Raw genomic sequence first — 16,367 nt, 5'->3', positions numbered from 1 at the left:
GGAACCAGGGCTCAAACCCCAGCCACTCCAATGTGGGACACGGGCATCCTGAGCAATGTCTTAATGGCTGGGTCAAACCCATCGCTATTAGTCAACTTTTCACTATAATAATTAAATTAATGACACAGGTTGCTCATGAAATAAAGAAATTTATTTAAAAATCACGATATTGGAAGTTGAAGTCCATGCCCTGTGATATAGGTTCTGGGAAGGGCCCCCTAGTGGTTGCCCAAGGACTTGCAGAGGAGAGGATCACATGGCCAGGCAGGAGGCAGCGTGAGGGGGGCGGGGCCAAGCTTGCTCCTGTTAGAACAACCCTCTCGTGAGAACTGCTTTAATGCCTTCTGGAACCGGCCTTCCAATGACCTCTCGTTGCGTCTTAACCTCTTGAAGGCTCCACATCATCTCCTGATGCTGCCATCATGAGAGCCAAGCTTCCACATGGACCCTTGGAGGACACCCAGACCATGTGAGGACCATAACACCGCGGCGTGTCCGCTGGCTCTGTGCCAGGCAGGTGGGCGACAAGGGCCATGGAAAGCTGCTGAAGTACAGTGCCTATCTCCAAGGTGCCCAGAGAGGCCTGGAGAAGGCAGGCGGGATCAGCCAGAAGAACACAGTCACAGTGGAAGAAGGGACGGCTGGGAAGCCCACCATCTGGTACCTGCTTGGTGGCTTAGAACTCTGCCTTGAAGAAGAAAGTACAGCTGCCAGGGGATAAGGGAGGTGTAGGACTGACTGACAGCCAGGGCAGAGGGCAGCAGTTTCGTGTCCAAGGGACAGGGAAGGTTTGGTGTGCCAGGTATAGGGCCCTTGGGCACTGGAGAGTGACCTATGAACACAGAAGAGGGTAGAGGGCCAGTGTTTTGGTGTTAAGCCGCCGCTTGCAACCCTGGCTTCTATCAGAGTGTGGGTTTGGCCCTTGGCTATTCTGCCTCTCATCCATGTCCCTGCTGCTGTGTTTGGGAAGACAGCAGAAGATGGCCCGGGTACTTGGACCCCTGCTACCCATGTGGGAGACCCGGATGGAGTTCCAGGCATCTGGCTTCAGCCAAGCCGGGTCTCTGGCTGTTGTGGGCACTGGGGGAGTGACTCAGCATTTGGAATCAATCTCTCTCTCTCTTTCTCTCTCTCTCTCTCTCTTTCTCTCTCTCACTCTGCCTTTCATATGAATAAATACTCTTAAGAAATGGAAATGGGATTGAGGACTGTGTTTAATGGGAGGTGCAGGGATGGGGACACACCAAGAGGGCAGTGACAGTCCTTGCTCTCTAAGGGGGTCTCCACATTGAGGGGGACAAAGAGCAGACTGCAGGTTCCTGGGGCAGCAAATTCTAGAACAGTGAGCAGAGTATGCGGCATATGTGAAGTGCACATCCATTGTTCCTTGGATGAATCGATGATCATAAGAGATTCCACGGAGTGCAGGTTAAGCCGAGGTGATTGGGAAGGGAGCAGTGGTCGGCTTCGACTGTGCCAATCTGAGAGTGGAGAGTTAGGGGCCACAGGTGCGGCCCTGGCTCGTGTTGCGGTTGGGCCCTTCGTGGCGTTGCTGGCGCTTGCCCTCTGCGGTTCTTCTCGCGGCCCCTCCCCTTCCTGTTCCAGCGGCCTGGGACTGAAAATCCGCCTGGGCAGCACCAGAGAGCTTTGCAGACGAGATTAAAAGCAAATCAAAGAAGAAAAATTGTGGCTCGGTTTATGTCTTCCTAATTAAAACCCCGCCAGTCTCCCTTCTTTTTCTTTCCAGCTAATGTTACACTAACGAGCTGAGTTTAGTGGCATTTATGTAGATAAAAGTCCCAATGATTGATCTCAATGGCTTGTTAAAATTAGTTTCAGTCCACCATATTGATTTAATTCCATTGCTTGAAAGTGCTAATTAATAATGATAATAAAAGTGTCTTGGTCCATTATTATCAGTGGGCGGGCGGGGGGTGGAGGGGGTTGGGGGAGAATCGCTGGTTTTAGTGTCACTAGCTCTGTCTCAGGGTGGCCTTTGAGAGCTGGCTGAGGGGACAGGAGGCTGGGATAGGGCCAGGTGGCTTCCTCCTGATGTGGGGAGCTCCTGGTGGTGGTGCTAGGGGCTGTACCAGGGAGCAGGGCACCCTGCTCTCTGAGGCCTCTTAGGTCCGGGGTGCAGGTGGTGGGGGAGGTGCTAGCGTGGGTAGTTCTTGAAGGAGGTCAAGGATGTGAACGTGGGCAGGCGGAGGCGGGGGTTCCTGTTTGAGTTACAGGTAAGCAGCTTGACCTCAGCTACCCATCCCTAAAGCAGTAGACAGCCCAGTGGGGGAGGGGTGAGGGAGGGGGAACAAGAAGGACAGTGGAGGAAGAGTCTGGTTGGGGGGAGGGAGGAGACTTTCCCAGAGCTTAGAGAGAAGGGGCCCGTGGGTGAGACTGAATTACTAAATTCCGCTTGTTGGGATAAAGCCCTGGATCAATGCTCCTGGAGAGACGTCTCCCAGCACCCCAGGGAATTCCGTGTGAGGAGAGGGTGGTGCCAGGCATGGAGGCAGCACCTGGAAGACTCCGCAGTGTTTCCAGGGGGGTGGCTGAGGCCTTACAGAGGAGATGGCTCCACAGGGCCATGGTGGGGGGGGCAAGGGAAAGGTCTCCTCCTGCTGTCCAGCTCCTTCTGCCCCTCAAACCCTCCAGGCTCTCCATAGGGCACCTGCTGCCTCCCTCCCTCCCTCCCTCCATCTCTCTCTCTCTCTCTCACACACACACACACACACACTGCACAAAACACACACTGTCTCATATGAAGTCCAAATTTCATTAACTGCAAGCGTACTTAAAAAGTTGGTAGGAAATGGAATTAAAAGATAAATTTATTTTGGTGTAAAAAATTGTGAAATCCATGCATATGAGGAGTCTTCCAAAAGTGCATGAAAAAATGTGTATTAGGAAAAAGCAGTTCACGGCTTTCACAATTTTTTGCATCTAAATCAACTTTTCCTTTGCTTTTTAAAAGATGTATTTTATTTGAAAGGCAAAGAGACACACACATACACAGACACACACAGAAAGAGAGAGCGAATGAGCGAGAATCTTTCATCTGCTGGTTCACTCCCCATATGGCAGCAATGGCTGGGCATGGCCCAGTAGCCTGGAACTCCAACCAGGTCTCCCATGTGGGTGGCAGAGACCCAAGCACTCAGGCCATCTTCCAGTGATTTCTCAGGTGCATTAGCAGGGAGCTGGATTGGAAGAGGAGTAGCTGGGACTCTAACCAGTGCTCCTATTTGGGTTGCTGGCATTGCAGGTGGTGGCTTAACCCACTGAGCCACAGCACCGGCCCCTGGACTTATCTTCTAATTCCATTTCCCCTCAAGCCTTTTGAAGTCCCGTTGTATCTATGACTTGCATTTTGGGACAGTCGGAAGCCAGTACTCCTTCTGTAACCGATTATGGACATCACTGGTGCAGGGATTCCACCCTGGGAAGCAGCGGAGTGGCAGGGGATGAGATGGACGAAGGGGAGTGGGCAAGAGAGGTACACAGGTCAAAACTCAGCCTTTCGAGGTGAGGGCTCAGATGTCCACAGAAACTGTCTGGCAGCCAGAGACCCAGGGACAGGTGGGGACCTGAAGTTAGAGCAGGTGCGGCCCAGACAGTAGCCTCTCCTGTATTCCCATCGGCAGCTTGTGCTCTGGGCTGGGCTAGCAGGCAGGAATGAGTCTGTGAAGCCGAATTCTACGTGGCTGCGACTCCTGGGGTTGGCACTTCTGAGCACGGCAGTGTTGAGCGACACACTCAGGGGGCTCCGTGTGACGTATGTGTTCCTGAGAGAGAGCCTCAATGAAGGACCCTACAAAAAGTGCCCCACCCCCACCAGGAAGATGAATTGAAAACTCAACACTATGCAATGCAAACTATATGTGATTTACTTTACGGCTAACTCAAGCATAATTATATGCAATGATTATCCAGTGTAGTTCTGATATTAATTACCATCCATCCTCATTAAGGAATTAACCAAACCATGTGTGGCTGGGATGGCGTTTGGTATGATTTACTCTGTTTTTCTCTTTCCAGGGTATGCTACATTTTTTTTTTCTCTCTCTCGTGACTTGCGCTGTGCAGAGGCAGGACACTCTGTTCCTGGTATTGACTGTGGATATCTCCTTGTCCCTGTGCGACGCCTTAAGGTTTGCTCAGGTCAAGACTCTTTGGCCCTGACACTCTCTGGGAAAGGTGCTTCCTCCACGGCCCAATACCGCGGGCGCTTCTTACCAGGGGTTTCGATTTGCATGATCCTAGCACTGGCTTCTCCCTGCCTGCTGCCTGCCCGCTGCTCCTCACGGTGCCCCTGCACTGCCACAGGGTGGAGGTGTTTGAGCTCCACCAGATTTGGGGGAAGAGCAACTCGCAGACTGAGGCCGAGCCCAGAATAGATTGCCTTCGGTAAAAATGTGGGGCTCCATCTGCTGCCTTGTAACACTGCTAGGCGTCCGCCCTGCTTTCGCGCACGCACGGTGCCATTAACTCTTTCCTACGCATCCTTGGATGGGTAACAGAGCACTCCGCTGGGGTGTGGATCCTGGGAGACCCCAAAAGTAATCCAGTCATCGTTCTGTTTGTTAGGGTCTAGAACTCTCAGTGGGATAGTAGGGGTCCTCACAAACATGCTGTCATCCTCTGATACGTCTTACCAGGGTGCTTCAAAAAATTCGTGGAAAAAAAGTTTATATGGAATCCAAAAAGTTTATGGTGCAAAACAACTCAAGGGGCTGGCACTGTGGTGTAGCAGGTAAAGCTGCTCCCTGAGGAGCCAGTATCCCATCTGGGCACCTATTTGAGTCCTGGTTGCTCCATTTCCCATCCAGCTCCCTACTGATGGCCTGGGAAAGCAGTGGTCGATGGCTCAAGTGTTTGAGCCCCCGCACCCATGTAGGAGACCCGGAAAAAGTTCCTGGCTCCTGGTTTCAGATCAGCTCTAGCTGTCACAGCCATCTGGGGAGTGAACCAGTGGATGGGAGATTTCTGTCTCCCCCAACCTCCTCTGCCTCTCTCTGTAAATCTCACTTTCAAATAAATAAATCTGTTTTAAAAATTTGAAAACTATTTTCATAGTACATCTTTTTATTTATTTGAAAGAGTTACAGAGAGAGAGAATGAGAGAGAGAGAGAGAGAGAGAGAAAGGTCTTCCATCCACCTGTTCACTCCCCAGATGGCTGCAATGGCTGGAGCTGTGCCGATCCGAAGGCAGGAGCCAGGAGCTTCTTCCGGGTCTCCCATGTGGGTGCAGGGGTCCAAGGACTTGGCCCATCTTCCACTGCTTTCCCAGGCTGTAGCAGAGAGCTGGATTGGAAGTGGGGCAGCAAGGCCTTGAACCAGTGCCCTTTATGGGATGCCGACACTGCAGGTGGTGGCTTTACCTACTATGCCACAGCGCCGGCCCCAGTACACCTTTTCTATGAACTGTTTTGGAGACCCTCTCATGTTGTGCCTTTCCATTTTCTCCTTTTCCTTTTGATATGGGGGAAGTAGGCAGGAAGATTAGGTAGGAATAGGTGAGCTGGAATCCCAATATCTGCCAGCCCTGTATTGTAACTCCCCCTCCTTACCTGTCAATCCACTACTCCCATTTTCCCATGATGCACCTGCATATCATCCAGGCCTAGGAAGGAAGAGATGCCATGATGGCCACTTGGGAGTGAACCACCACACATGAGACCCCAGAAGCATACACAGTAAACACTACCCCATTTGTATATTCAATCAGGGGACCACCCCATGGCTCATGAAAAAGACCGGTAACGGGGGGGGGGGGCTCCTTTTGCTCTTGGCTTCTGGATCCTCCTCTGCCCCCTCCCCCACCCCCACCCCATCCTCCCAGGCATCTCACTGACCTACTAGAGACAGGTGGCTCTCAGTGTGGGGCAGCCACACTCCTGCCCGAATGCGTAGTCACTCTCCTTTCCTTTTAAATGAACGCTGCTCTTACCTGTGTACTGTATGTGTGCGTCAGCTTTGAAAGCCTGCCTCTGCAGGGCCAAGCACCTGGGATGAAGCTCAAGGCACCTAGGCCTGTAACACTCTGAACTTTGTGTTTGTTTGCTTGGCTTTTGCCCTCTTCCTCCATGATCCCAGCCATTCCTCCTGGCGGAGGTGGACACACCACACCTCAAAGGTGGACCCCACTGACTGTGAGAAGCAAGGGAAGACGCAGAGACCCCCTTCTCCCCCCGGCCAAAGGGTGTGCTGTGCTGGCGAGACGGCTTCTTGCTGAGACTCCACTTGGCCTTCATGACAGGGCTTGGGTGGCAACAGGGGTTCCCAAGGGACCTGGGTGAATCCCAGCGGTAATTTTGGAGTAGGAAGCTGTGGCTTATCTAGCTAGATGGGTGGTGCACACAGCAAGGTGTTCCGGCTAAGAATTCGGTTGAAATCTGACAGTGTCAGCTCTGGAGTTAAGGACACGCTGGCCACGCTGAGTTGGGGACAGCGGTACCTGGTCTGTCCCAGGAATGGAAGGCAGCAGGGGGTCAGGGTCCACCCACAGGCTTGAGTGATCAGGAGACGGGTGCACCTGCAAGGGAGGAGGCAGAGGAGAGAGAGAAAGAAATCGAGAGCGAGAGTGAGCGAGCGAGAGAGTATGCCATAAAAAGCTTATCCTAAGTAGTTCTCTAGTAAAATTGAATGTGGTATCATTTCCTTGGGGTAAATGCTCCGTGGGAAACTGGAAGCAAAAAAAGTGGGGTCGGGAGCCCCGTGAGTGTCAAAGTGATGTGGAAGAGGAGGAGAGGCTGGAGGCACGTCATAGCCAGAATGGAGGGGAGGGGGAGAGAGCTGCTGCATGGCTGGTCAGCCTGAGTTGATGACACAGGTCAAGGTGTCTCTGGGCCGGGGTCCTTGGCTGTTAGACCCCATCCACTTCAGTAGCGAATCTAGCTGCAGTCCCGTACTGGATGAGTAGGCAGCACTCCAGCCCAGGCTTGGGGCATCCTGGAACCCGGGGTGTGGGTGCAGAATCCAGGCCTGGGTATGGAGCCATGGAGCCTGTGGTGCACTTCTTTTCCCAAGGCCAAGTTCAGAGACCTTGCACAGACAGATGGGAGAATTTACATCACGGAAGAGGGCGGATGCGACTGATCAGGGTCTCTCCCCCTTGGCTTGCTGTGGGTTGAACACTGATGCTGGTGCAGGCTTCACCCTGTGGGATCAACCCGGAACCTGGAGCTGCTTGCGTGTCTGTGCCTTGGGCTCTGGGGGAGAGAGAGACTGAGGAGCACGCGCACGGGGAAGGGCTGGCATTGGCTCTGACAGCTGCAGAGGCTGTCATCGGGGCGGTGCCGATGAAGGGTGCTGAAAGTGACCGTCAGCGCCCCACTTGGAGCCCGTTGGCCACTTGCTTCCCCATGGGTGTGATATGTGGGCTCTGTCACACAGTGCTGGGGAGCGAAAATGGATACAGAGCTGCCCGAACACACATCGGCACCAGGCAATTTCCTTTGACCTAGTAATTCTTCCAGGAATCTGGCCCCGGAAATCAAACCTGAACATGGTTGCATTGCTGTTGAGCCTAAGGAGAAGGAGAAGAAAAAAGCAATGTCAGTTGTAGCTTTGTTCATATTGGCACACACTTGAAATTCACCTACATGCCTAATGACCGCAGAGTAGTTAATTAATCTGGGTCACATCTTCTTAGTGGATTATTATACAGTGAGTGACTTAAAAGGATGCGATAAAGGAGTGTATGGAGAATACAGACATGCTTATGATAGGGAGAATACAAACTGTGGAGTGGTGATTTTCCAAGTGTGTTTTGGGGGATGTTACTCAAATCCGTGTCACATGTGTTTGGGAAATCTCTGGTGCCGTAGGCAAGGCCGTGGCTTGACCCACCACGCCACAGCACCGGCCCTGACAAGGCCCTCTGCACAGCTGTGTGAGCGCGGAGGGTCTGAGCAGTTGTGTGGCGCAATCTTTGCTTCTCAGCTTATTTCACCCTGGAGTCCTTTATCCATCATCATCTATTACCATCCCCAAGCATTAACGTTTGTGCAGAACAGAGTTTTGGGAAATGGCAACACATAGGATGCTTCTTTTTTTTTTTTTATTTTTTGACAGGCAGAGTGGACAGTGAGAGAGAGAGAGAGAGAGAAAGGTCTTCCTTTTGCCGTTCGTTCACCCTCCAATGGCCGCTGCAGCTGGCGCACCGCGCTGATCCGAAGCCAGGAGCCAGGTACTTCTCCTGGTCTCCCATGGGGTGCAGGGCCCAAGCACTTGAGCCATCCTCCACTGCACTCCCAGGCCACAGCAGAGAGCTGGCCTGGAAGAGGGGCAACCAGGACAGAATCTGGTGCCCTGACTGGGACAAGAACCTGGTGTGCTGGTATCACAGGCAGGGAATTAGCCTATTGAGCCGCGGTGCCGGCCACTAGTTCCCTTTCTAGATGGCTGATGGCCTAGACCTGGCCAGGCCAAGGTCAAGAGCCAGAGGCTTCATCTGGTTCTTCCATGTGGGTGGCAGGGGCCCAAGCACTTGGGCCATCCTACACTGATTTTCCCAGACCATTAAAGGGAGGTGGATGGGAAGTGGAGCAGCTGGGACTTGAACCGGCACCTATGTGGGATGCCGGCACTGCAGGCTGGGGCTTTACCCACTACACCACAATGCTGACCCCTACTTTACTAGAAAGAGGCTGGCACTGTGGCACCACTGTGAGTTAAGCTGCAGCTTGCCACTCTGACATCCCATATTGGAGGGCTGGCTTGAGTCCCAGCTGCCCTGCTTCTGATCCAGCAGTCTGCTAATGTGCCTGGGAAGGCAGTGGAAAGTGGTGCAAGTACCTGGGGCCCTGCCACTTACGTAGGAGACCTGGATGGAGTTCCTGGCTCCTGGCCTTGGTCTTGCTCAGACTGAGGTGTTGCAGCCAATTGGGAAGCAAACCAGTGGATGAAGATTTGTCTCTGTATCTCTGCCTTTTAAGCAAACAAACATATTTTTTTTAAGAAGAGGATTTCATTAAAGTCCCTGTCTAAACAAGTTTGGGTCTTTATGCAATAGGATGTATGATAAGAGTCTGATGGCCTAGTATTTACTATGGCACCATGACATTTTTTTCTAAACATTTATTTATTTTCTTTGAGAGTCGGGGTTACAAAGAGAGGGAGAGAGGGAGAGGAAGAAAAAGGGAGAGAGAGAGAGGTCTTCCATCCACTGGTTCACTCCCCAAATAACACAATGGCCAGAGCTGCGCTGATCCGAAGCCAGGAGCCAGGAGCTTCCTCCGGGTCCCCCACGTGGGTGCAGGGGCCCAAGGACTTGGGCCATCTTCTACTGCTTTCCCAGGCCATAGCAGAGAGCTGGATCAGAAATGGAGCAGCCAGGACTCTAACCAGCACCCATATGGGATGCCGGCACTGGAGGCCGTGGCTTTAGCCACCAAGCCACAGCACTGGCCCTGACATCATGGCAATTTCAAAATATGAAAGTGAACTTGGGAAAAACCCAGTTCATTGCCAACAAATAGAAAAAGTGTTTTAAGAACTAGTAACTGCTGGCCGGCGCCACGGCTCACTAGGCTAATCTTCTGCCTGCGGCACCGGCACCCTGGGTTCTAGTCCCAGTTGGGGCGCCGGATTCTGTCCCGGTTGCTCCTCTTCCTGTCCAGCTCTCTGCTGTGGCCCGGGAGTGCAGTGGAGGATGGCCCAGGTCCTTGGTCCTGCACCCACATGGGAGACCAGGAGAAGCACCTGGCTCCTGGCTTCGGATTGGCGCAGTGTGCCGGCCGCAATGCGCTGGTCGTAGTGGCCACTTGGGGGGGGGTGAACCAACGGAAAACGGAAGACCTTTCTCTCTGTCTCTCTCTCACTGTCTAACTCTGACTGTCAAAAAAATTAAAATAAATAAAAAATAAATAAAAAGACCTAGTATCTGCCTACCTAATAAAGGCGTGATAGGCATTGTTCAGACTCCTTTATACGTGTGAGCTTATGCAAACTCACAGCAACTCCCCAAGGTAAGTTGTACAATTGCTCCCATTTACAGTGGGTTAACTGAGCCAGAGAGGTGCGGTGACTCGTCTATGCTCCTGAAGTGTCCATCTTCAGAGACCAACTCTCTGTGGATACCCAGTGCCTCTCCTGCACAGGGGCCTAGGGACATCAGCATACAGCACCTCACAGCGGCCGATGTACACGGGACACAAATCCACTCCTGCCAGGGAGAGCACTGGACCCTTTCCTCTTGGGCCTGGTAAGCTGGAAAGGTGTGGGTCTTCGCTTCCTCTGGCCATAGCCTTAGCTCAGGGGAGAAGGCAAGGCAGGTGCGGACAAGGGGTCTGGGTCCCCAGTGCCGATCGCCAAGGGCCAGGAGCTGGGCTGGCTGCTCTAGCTCCTTCTGCAGACTCCACTGAGATGTCCTGCGTCCTGCCTCCAGGATATTTTCTTTTCCATCCATATTCCTTTTATTTTCTGGCTTTTCTTCAAGGGGGTGCTGTAAGAGGTGCGTCTTTCCTGACAGCATTTTGGGACTGGATGACTGTAGATGGCAATGTGGACGAGGCTCAGGGGCCGGCCTCACTAAGTGGGGCTGCCCAGAGGCAGGGGGAGAGGCTGAAGATCCCCTCCAGGCCACCTCCAGCCCTGGGGGCTGTCCACAGGTCAGAAAAATGTGGGCATCAAGAAAGGCTGCTTCCTGGGTGTGAGAGACGGTGCAGAAAGCCAAGGACGCAGAAGCGAAGGAAAGTGTTTTTTTTTTTTTTTTTTTTTTTGTAAAAAGGGTCTTCACAAAGTTCATGGCGGGGTCAGGGTCGTGGCTCCGTGGGTTAAGCTGGTGCTTGCGACCCCCATGTTCCCAATCAGAACTCCAGTTCAAGTCCTGGCTGTTTCGCTTACTGCCCATCTTCTTGCTAATGTGCCTGGGAAAACAGCAGGACGTGGGCCCCTGCCACTCACATAGGAGACCTGGATGGGGCTCCACGCTCCTGGCTTCTGCCTGGCCCAGACGTGGCTGCTGTGGCCATTTGGGGACTGAACCAGCGGATAGAAGATCTGTGTGTGTGTGTATGTGTGTCTGTGTGTGTGTCTCCTCCCTTGCTGCTTTGCCTTTCAAATAAATAAATTAGTGAATGAATAAGTGTCTTTAAAAATAGCTTATGGGGCCGGCGCCGCAGCTCACTAGGCTAACCCTCCGCCTAGCGGTGCCGGCACACCGGGTTCTAGTCCCGGTCGGGGCGCCGGATTCTGTCCCGGTTGCCCCTCTTCCAGGCCAGCTCTCTGCTGTGGCCAGGGAGTGCAGTGGAGGATGGCCTAAGTGCTTGGGCCCTGCACCCCATGGGAGACCAGGAGAAGCACCTGGCTCCTGGCTTTGGATCAGCGCGGTGCGCCGGCTGCAGTGCGCCGGCCGCGGCGGCCATTGGAGGGTGAACCAACGGCAAAAGGAAGACCTTTCTCTCTGTCTCTCTCTCTCTCACTGTCCACTCTGCCTGTCAAAAAAATAAATAAAATAAAAAAAATAGCTTATGGAAGATTAATAGTATGAAAAATATGCATGGACCAGCTGTTTCTGTATCAAAATAAAGACCTTTTCACTGTTTTACGTGGACTCTTGGTGGTATTCTTGTATCAGTCCTTACAGGTCCTACTCCCCAGTAGGTATTTCAAGAAGTCTTTCATGAGTGAAAGACTGTGACTGCTGAGACGACCAGAAATGAGTGAGCCTCATCAAGTAGAACGGGAGACAAAGCAGCCGGCGGTGCCCGGAAGTGAGAGGTGAGGAAACCCGCCGGAACAGTGTCTCCCCAGTGCAACAGGAAAAGAAACCTGGGCTTTGGGGCTCCCTCTGCAGGGCGCTGCTTCAATCATTCAGAGCCCAGAGTCCCCAGAGTTGTGGAAACTCACCAGGAGCAGGGGAGCTGGGCGTGCTGCAGGGGAATAGGGAGATCCTCATTAGTGTTAGGAAAAATAATAGCCATCGTGGTCATGACAGCGGCGGTGACGGTAGCGATGATGATGGTGGTGGCGGTGGCGTGCACGGTTAGGGCAGCTGAGCCTGTCTCCTGCGAAGCAAATCCTCCAATGTGGGAGGAACCTGTGTCTTTTTTTTCTGTTGGAGCCAGGTGTGCGGCCGGCAATACAGCCCACGGCCCCGACGTCCCCCAGCCTCAGAGCCTGCATGGGACCAGCCAGGAGGTCTGGGGACAGGCTTCGGGCTGGCCCCGGGGGAGACCAAGTCGTTTCCGGTCCCTTTGGTCTTGACTGAAAGCAAAGGTGAGGGTCCCTGAGTTCTCCTATAAACGGTAATGCTAACACAATTATCATGCAAAACAAAAATTAAGTTTAATGGTGCAAAGCTAGGGTGTACTGGGGAGGTAATTCATATTAATTATGTTTGGATTAAAAGCTTATTTCTTTTGTTAGCATCAGCGAGTAGAAACTTAGCTGTGAAAAGAAACCCGCATATAATTACGGCCTCAACGGGAGGAGCTATGCTGGACTTAATGGAGCGTCTCTCCACTCTTCAAGCTCCCGGAGAACGGTCATATTTCACATTTTATGAAACACAGAAGAAATAAATTACAGGTTTAATGATAAGAACTACTTGGGCTCATAATGGAATCTGATTGGCCAGTTAATCCACCGAGGCCCTCCGATGTGAACCATCCGAAAGAGGTAGAAATGATGAAAAATGAAATTAAACGGAAAACCTTCACCCACAGCTTCCGACAGCACCAGGGCCAGAGCGAAGGCCTCGGGGAGTGGAAGAGAAAAATCACTTCAAAGATTTCGGGAGCGCAGAGGAAGCCGAGCACCGTCCCCATGGCCTCGCCCAGGGAAGCCGGCGAGGGTCCCTGGGGGGCGCGGGCAGGCAGCCAGGCAGCCAGGCAGGTGATTTCTGCGGAGAGAAAGCCCCAGGGATTTGCGGCAGCGGCACCGCCTTCAGCAAGAGAGACAAAGACAGCACGGAGGAGGCTGGCTGGAGCTGGCCTGGGCGCCCCTCACTCCTCCACACATGAGGAAGGATGGTGCCAGGAGAGGAAGCTGAGGTCGCCTCTAGTCCCAAGCTCCTGGGCAACTTCGGGGCTTGGGGCGTGGTCCCCTGAGTGTTCGCGCTTCGGGGGCGCTCCTGGCTCCCCTCTGCGGCCACCAGAGACAGCCTTGCAGAGGCATCCCCGCTCAGCGTGCGAGGCAGCCCGGGGCCCACGGGGAGGAACTCGGGCTTCCGCTGCAGACGGATGCGGGTTGCAATTCTTACTCCTGCGCTGGTGGTCTTGGGCAGGCTGTTGGGCTTCCGCCAGCCTCAGTGCCTTCCTTGGCAAGCTGACATCGTCGTGAAGCTTCCGTTATAGAGAGCAGAGAAGCTGAGGACGGGCTGCTGTGCCCTGACGCAGGACTGGTCTCCAGGAGTCTCTAAGCCCCCCCGGGGGGGGACCCTGCGACTTTCTTGGGGGAGGTCTCACAGGTTGCCGAGCCTCAGTGTCCCCACACCGCTCTTGTCCTCCATCTCCTTGGACTGATCTTTGTCTCGCCTGCTTGGGTGGTCCCAGGCCGCTCTTGATGGTAGATGTCTAAATGGGAGGGACTTGGGCATCACCTTGTCCCGCCCCCAGCTGCACCAGTGGGGGCGCACACACAATCCATGGACACTGACACGCTGCAAGCCACTGTCCTTGTCCCTTCTCCTCGTGTGACTTGTGGTGTCCAGGCTAGAAGCGCCGGTAGCCCCCAGTGTTTGAGCACCTAATGTACCACACACTGTGCTGACACTCACGTGCTTGCATATAATTCGTACTGGTGATCTACAGCAGAGGCTGCTCTCTCACTGTCTTCACAAAGGAAAGAAGGGTCAAGAAGTTACTGGTCACCCACGGTGTCCATCACCAGATGAGTGCATAAGGAAAGCAATGGGTCTCCTGCTGGCACAGCCCCTTAATAACAAGGAAACAAGGGGCCTGCACTGTGGCATAGTAGGTTAAGCTTCCGCCTGAGGGCCCGCGTTCCCTATGGGCACCGGTTCAAGTCCCAGCCGCTCCAGTTCCCATCCAGCTCTCTGCTGATGGCCTGGGAAAGCAGGGGAAAATGGCGCAAGTGCTTGAGCCCATGAACATGCATGGGAGACCCGGAAGAAGCTCCTGGCTCTTGGCTTCAGATTGGCCCAGCTCTGGCTGTTGCTGCACAGGGGTGAACCAGTGCATGGAAGACCTCTCTCTCTTTCTTTGTCTCTCCCTCTTTCTCTCTGTAACTCTGCCTCTCAAATAGACAAACCAACCTTTGATAATAGAGGAACTCATGCCTGGCCCATGAAGAGCAATCCCTTGGCCCTGACACTGGGTGAAGCCTCTACGGATGTTGGGAATGACAAAGCCAGGACAAGAAGAGGCTAAAAGGAGATGCTCAGAGGCAACCCTTGTGGCTAATGGAGGCAGCTTAGTCTCACATAGACAGCCTGCTAGCCGGCTGTAGCAATTTCCCCAGTAACTAAAGTTTGCAAGGGACTTGAGAGGGAGTGGGGGCGGGATCTGAGCTCTGTGTGGTAGGGTTTGCATCGAAACGGCCTTCTTGAACCACGGCAGTGCTGTTACCTTGGTTAGCGTTGTGACACCCGTACAGCTGTCTTCCAGGGCTGCCACACAAAACACCACCGGCCACGGGGCTTAGGCCCTGAGAGCTTTCGCATAACTCTGGAGGCTAGAAGTCCAAGATCAAGTTGGTCTACCCTGCGGCGTTGTCATTAGTCAAGTCTCTCCCTGCCTCTTTACCTGGTTGTCCCTTTGGGGACTTGTGCCCCGGGTGGCTCTTCCGTGTCCTAGATCAGGATGCCAGTCATATTGGATTGAGGCACAGTCATATGACTTTATTTAACCACAGTGAAGCCCTGTCTACAAATCTTGTCAAATTCTGAGCTACTGGACGCATTTTGGTGGGGTGGGAGTGGGGTGACACTCTTCAAGTCCTGAACACCTGTTTTCATTATTTGCTTCTGTTTATTTGATATCCTGTCCCCCTTTTCCTAAAGAACTGCACGATAGAATCATTTTTAAGCTAAAAGAACTAAACTAATTTTTGTTAAACTTTTTTTTTTTTTTAGGCTCTCATGACAAATCGTGAAATAACTGAAGACTTTCCTGGGGATGCCCCCCAGCCCCGGCTGTGAACCAGTGCTTTCCGGAGAGTTAGCAAGGAAACACACTGCGTACAGCTGTTAATGGGGATAGAGCTGCAACTGCCGAGTGCTTATTATCTGCCAAGTCAAATATATTGCCCAAGAGAATAACAAATATTCTAGTATTCCTGCTAAGTCTCTTTTCTAAGTTCATACAACTCTTACATCACAGCGCTGGGATTCGAACCTACAGTCTCCCTGATGCTTGTCCAGAGGCTGCCCAGCACACCAGGCTGAAGCCTGGCCAGCGCTCATAGCACACAGCTCTGTCTCTGCACGCGTTTGCTACCCCTTGCTCCTCCCCATCCAACACAGATGCTGCGAGATGGCCCACTGGGAGAAGGGCAGACTAGGGCTCTCCTTTCGAGAAGTCCTTTAGGTGGCCTGGGAAGGGGACCGACGTTTAGATGAGCCTGGATCTGGATCAGGGCCAGTGGTGTCATCTCATCTCCAGCACTACAGGGATGGACTTGGGGGGTCTGGTATGACACACAAGCAAGGCCAACCTGAGTCCTCAATGCAGGTTTTTTTTTTTATAATTATATTATTTATTTGAAAGACAGAGTTACAGACAGAGGTAGAGCCAGAGTGAGAGCGAGAGCGAGAGAGGTCCTCCATTCTTTCGGTTCACTTCCCAAATGACCGCAACGGCCAGGAGCCAGGAGCCTCCTCCAGGTCTCCCATGCGAGTGCAGGGGCTCAAGGACCTGGACCATCCTCCACTGCTCTCCCAGGCCACAGCAGAGAGCTGGACTGGAAGAGGGACATGAACCAGTGCCCATATGGATGCCAGCGCCACAGGCTGGGGCTCTAACCCACTGCGCCACAGTGCCGGCCCCCTCAATGAGGGTTTTAAAAGCTGAAGGTTTCTCCTGGGGCATGGCGTGGGGTGGGAGTGAGTGGCTGGGCAGAGCTGGTGAGGTGTGGGTGCTCGGATCTGAGAGGCCATGAGGGAGCAGAGAGTGAAGCAGAGGGCATGAGCTGGAGAGGGAGGATCCTGAAAGCGTGGGAGCCCCAGGGCCCAGCCAACGTCATAGTCAGGTTCTGCCTTTCCTGGGTTCTGTGAGTTCTCTTTTGCTTCTCTTAGCTTGGACTGGGTTTTTGCCACTTATCACCGGAAACCCTGTCTCACAACCCAACCTCTGAGCAGAGCCACGGGAGGGGCAGCTGTGTTGTGTGTGGTGGGCGTGGGATGCTTAGTCAAGTGGTCCAGGTTGAGTTTGGTTCTGGCAGTCTACGAAGTGCTTGATTTAGA

At 53.2% G+C, this 16,367-nt stretch overlaps 1 long non-coding RNA gene across 1 annotated transcript in view; it reads left to right on the top strand.

Moving 5' to 3' along the window:
* The window catches only part of LOC149127885 (uncharacterized), a 39,550-nt gene extending 24,322 nt beyond the window's left edge, over positions 1-15,228 (top strand). The window contains exon 2 of the long non-coding RNA XR_016229621.1: positions 15,039-15,228. This is a non-coding gene — a long non-coding RNA (uncharacterized LOC149127885). The remainder of the gene's footprint in view (positions 1-15,038) is intronic.
* Positions 15,229-16,367: the final 1,139 nt, after the last annotated feature.

Source organism: Oryctolagus cuniculus, chromosome 2 (genome assembly GCF_051225735.1).
Source record: "Oryctolagus cuniculus isolate XC-2025 breed Fujian yellow rabbit chromosome 2, ASM5122573v1, whole genome shotgun sequence".
Classification (NCBI taxonomy): Eukaryota; Metazoa; Chordata; class Mammalia; order Lagomorpha; family Leporidae; genus Oryctolagus; species Oryctolagus cuniculus.
Note: the sequence above shows the minus strand (reverse complement) of the source record. Positions and strands in the feature narration are given on the sequence as shown.